The sequence below is a fragment of the Dendrobium catenatum genome, unplaced genomic scaffold (genome assembly GCF_001605985.2).
Source record: "Dendrobium catenatum unplaced genomic scaffold, ASM160598v2 fragScaff_scaffold_552, whole genome shotgun sequence".
NCBI classification, from domain to species: domain Eukaryota; kingdom Viridiplantae; phylum Streptophyta; class Magnoliopsida; order Asparagales; family Orchidaceae; genus Dendrobium; species Dendrobium catenatum.
In genome coordinates this window covers 712-5,901 of record NW_021319014.1, presented here as the reverse complement: position 1 = coordinate 5,901, position 5,190 = coordinate 712, and positions in this window count along the sequence as shown.

The following is a 5,190-nucleotide window of genomic DNA, read 5'->3' as shown; positions in this document are numbered from 1 at the left end:
TGTCAGATTCTTAATCGAGAGTATTCTCAAGCTCTAGCCTGAGATGTAATTAACCATAGGGACTTACACCCGTGGGAAATAGAACTCCACCATAAAATAAACCCCACTCTAGTTGATTTATCAAGTGGGAGAAACCTATTATTTTGATCAGGTCATGAATATTATTACCCTTCCATTGGCCTTCTTGCAAAGAGCACAAAGGCCTGCGATGGTTTCATCCTTCAAGATGGTCCGATTGTATACCCTTCACACTCTGTACCCCACTAAGTAGTATCCTTTCGAAGGTCTATATGTTTCTGGCAACCATAGTGGGACTCATTTCTCTCTCCATCTTTGGATCCTATATTATTCTTTCTTGTGTGCACTGCAGGATTGGTACTCCTTAGACTAGGTCCATCCTACTCTTAGTTAGGATATTTTCTTAGTTATGTTACCTTATTAGCTGGGGTTTTCCCTAACTATTGACCCTTTTCTTCCACCCTATTGGGTCATTCCGTCCCTCATCTATCTTTCTCCTTTTCTCATGGTTTCCCCTCTTTCCTTCTTCCCATTAGGTCTTTTGATTCACTCGGCTCTCTCACCTTGAGACCGCCGAGTAGACCCCGGTGCCTCCCTACCTCTTATAAATATTCCACTGTATTGTACCCCCTGAAAGGATCCTTCTTATATTTGGGAAATCTATATAGCCATGTAGATTTATCCTCTACCACATGATGTTCATTACGAAGAATATAAAACTATCCTTAAAGGTGATATGCGGATACGCCGTAGTGATATTTGTGCTTATATTTGTACACATCAAGCACATTGGTGTTAGAGTATAAAACCTTTAATTTATCCTCCCCTAACAAAGATTTCTCTTTACCCAACTTTGCTTGTCACCCTAAGTGTTGTATGGGATATCAAAACCAATAATTTAACCTTTTTTGAGATGAGATATTCGGTCTATGCCCACATACATTAGGCATGTGTAGTGATGTTGATCCATTATCCCAATATGAATTTTTTTCTGCTATCAGTCATGATGTGATAGTTATTCTTACACAATTTTGCTTGTCACTCCCAAGTGTGGTTTGGAATATCAATACTAATAATTCAAACTGTTTCTGAGATGAGATGCAGTTCATGCCCACCTACGTTACTCAGGTGTGATGATTTTAATCCACTATCCCTATAAAAATTTCTTTCTTCTATCAGTCATGATATGGTAGTTATTCTTCCCTAACTTTGCTTGTCACCCCTAAGTGTGGTTTGGGATATCAAAACTAATAATTCAAATCCATTTATGAGATGTGATACTGGGTCTATGCCAATCTAGATTTGTTATGTGTGGTGATGTTGATCCACTATCTTCATATGAATCTCTTTTCTCTACCAGTCATGATATGATGATTGTCCTCCTCGGTTCATTCACACGAGTTGAATGCGATATGGGATATCAAAACTAATAATTTAAACTCATTCTTGAGATTTGATATTGGGTCCATGCCCACCTATGTTAGTCAAGTGTTATGCTGTTGATCAACTATCCCTATGTGAATTTCTTCCTTCTACTAGTCTTGGTATGATAGTTGTGCTTCCGAGTTTCACTTGGAACCCCTAAGTATGGTATAGGTTATCAAAACTAATGTGTATTATTTTCCTATATTTTCTCTCGTCCCTCTAGTGTGAACCATATGATTCATAAATATCTAAGTTTTATGGTTTTCCTAGCTCAGTATAGACTTATGAGATTTATACACCTTTGAATCTAACATAAGTTTCAGACCCCCAGTTTTGCTTGACACCTCCAAGTGTGGTTTGGGGTATTAAAACTAATAATTCAAACCCATTCTTGAGATGTGATATTGGGTCCATGCCCACCTATAGTAGTCAGGTGTGGTGGTGTTGATCCATTATCCCTATGTGAATTTCTTACTTTTACTAGTCTTGGTATGATAGTTGTGATCCCCAATTTTACTTGACACCCCCAAATGTGGTCTGGGTTATCAAAACTAATATGTACTATTTTCCAAAATTTTCTTTCTTCCTTCTAGTTTAAACCATATAATTCATGAATATTCATGCTTTATGGTTTGCCTAGCTTGGTATAAACTTATGAGATTCATACACCTTTGAATCTAATATAAGTTTCAGACCCCCAGTTTCTCTTGGCACCCCCAAGTGTGGTCAGTGATATTAAAGCCAATAATTCAAACCCATTCTTAAGATTTCAGGTCCATGCCCACCTATGTTAGTCAGGTATAGTGGTGTTGATCCATTATGCTAATGTGAATTTCTTCCTTCTATTAGTCTTGGTATGATAGGTGTGCTCTCTAGTTTCACCCGACACCACCAAGTGTGGTCTAGGATATCATAACCATTGGTTTAGACCCTTAAGAGTCCTAAGGATACTCTCAAAGGTAACACCATTAACTATATGTCATCTCCTAATGGTAAGGATGAAAATAATGAGGAGTGTTATATTTTTGTTTCCAAAAAGAAGGTTAAGAACAATAAGAATATATTCGGTATCACCCCAAGGGTCACTAGAGCTTCTAACCCATCTATTAATGGTTAAAGCTCTTATGTGGAATATTAAGTTGTGGGTGGTTCTCTATCTAAGGATAGAGTTAAGAACCTTTATAGAATTTATTATATTGATCTTCTTGTTCTAATTGAACCTCTAATTACTATTACTAAATTAGATTATGTTTCCAATAAGTTAGGTTTTGATTTGGCTTTTGTTAACTATATTAATAAAATTTGGATTTTTTGGAAGCATTTTATTTATTTAGATATTATCATGGATTTCCCCAGTTGGTTCATCCTAACATTACTTTTAATCATGTATCATGTTATGCTTCCTTTTTTTTCTTTAGCAAATTCTTTGTACAGTTTTATCATGTTATGCTTCCTTTGTTTATGCTTCTTATGCTAGTTTAGGTATGAAAACTCTTTGGAACCAACTTATCAATTTTTGTTCTTCTATTAAGGCTCCCTGGTTGGTTGGTGGGGATTTTAATTGTGTTGCTAATGCTTTGAAAGAATAGGTGGAAATCCTCCTAATTAACATGATATGGAGGACTTCAATGACATGATCATGAATTCTAATCTTCATGAGATTAATTTTTATGGTAATTATTTTACGTGTAATAAGGGTACTATGTGACAAGGATTAGATCGCATACTTTTTAATGATAATTGGATTCCTACTTACCAAATGACTCATATTGAATATTTAACTATAACTCTTTCTGACCATTCTCCTTTGTTATTTTGAATTACTATGAATAGTAAAAATACATATCAACCTTTTAGATTACAAAATATGTGGCTTCTGGATAAAACTTTTTTAAATATTATGCAAAACAACTGGCATGCTCCTCTTTTTCCTACTGATATTATTTTTGGTATGACTAGGTTGTGGTTTAAACTTAAGAGACTTAAACAAAAATTATCCTTGTGGAACAAATGCATATTTAAAAATATATTTTATAGTATTATGCTTGCTGAAAAGGATGTAGACAATGCAGACATGGCTTATATACAGGATTCTTCTAGTGAGAATTTTTCCACTCTCAAAGAAGCTAAGGCTACTTTATTCAAACTTCAAGAAAAGGAAGAGGCTTTTTGGAGGAAGAAAGCTTCTTTAAAATTTCTTGGGGATGGTGATTGTAATACATCCATTTTCACAATATTTCTAACCATAATTAAGTGATTAGGAAAATTCAGAAGATCACTTCCCCTGATGGTAATGTTATTAAAAACCCTGAGTTGGTTATTACTTCTAGTATTATGTACTTTAAGAATTCATTTAATAAAGATTTTTGTCTGGGTTTTAACATTGATTTTTCTTTTATACCTATTGTTATCACTAAGGAGGATAACTTGTTATTGACTAAGGTTCCTTCCGAAAAAGAAATTTGGCAGACCATGGAAGGTATGAATTCTTATTTTGTGGCTTGTCCTAATGGTTTCACCACTAAGTTCTTTTAAAATTATTGGGAAATTATTAAAGAGGATCTTGTTGTTGTTATTGTAGATTTGTTTTTGGGTAACCCTATCCCTAAATTTTTCTCTTCTACTTCTATAGCTTTAATTCCTAAGTCTAATGCCATTAATTTTTGGAATGATTATCATCCCATCAGTTTATATACCTTTTTCAATGAACTTATTGAAAAAATCATTATGGGTAGGTTATCTTTGACTTTAACTCATAGTATCTATTTAGAGCAAATGGGTTTTGTTAAAGGTAGATCTATATTTAATAATGTTATACTTTCCCAAGAATTAATTCATGATTTTGCATGCTAAAGTTGATGGAGGAAATAGTGTGTTTAAATTTGATATTAGTAAAGCATATGACAATCTAAATTTGGATTTTCTTTATACAATTTTAAAGCAATTTGGGTTCAATATGCAATTCATTTATTTGATTAAGAATAGAATTGAGAATTATTTCTTTTTTGTTATCATCAAAGGCAAGTCCCATGGTTATTTCCAATCTTTGCATGGCTTAAGACAGAGGATTCTCTTTATCCTGCCCTCTTCATTATTGCTACTGAATTTTTATCTCGTGGTATGAATGGTCTTTTTACAAATCATTCTAACCTTTAGTTTAGAACTGTTGGTGGCCTTCCTATTTCCCATTTGAGTTTTGCTAATGATTTTATCATTTTTTATTAATGGTTTTATTAAAATGATAAATACTTTGTTTAAACTTCTTAACAAGTTTCAACATGCTATTGGTTTGATTTTTAATCCTACTAAGTGTTGCTTTATTCCTACTAATTCTATATCCCCTATGCTTGTTATTAGTATTGAAAGCAAATTTTGATTAAAAAAAAAACATTGAAGTACTTGGGTACTTTTCTTTACAAGGGCAAGAAATGTTCTCTTTTATTTCAATTATGTAGATGATTAGGGAGTGATTCTTTCCATAATTAAGTTGATTTGATTTGAGATTTAATTGGAGATTTGATTGATGCATTAATAGGGGATCTAATTATTGCAGTAAAAATGAATCTTATAATAATTTAATTACGATTATATTATGAAGTTTTTTTATAATTTACTTTGTCTATAAAATTTATAAATAAAGCCCTATGGGTTTGATACGTCATCATGAAATTATCTTGATCGGGCACGAATCTCGAGGCAAAACCCAAACCGGAAACTTCAAAAATTAATTCCGAGAGCACCCGAACT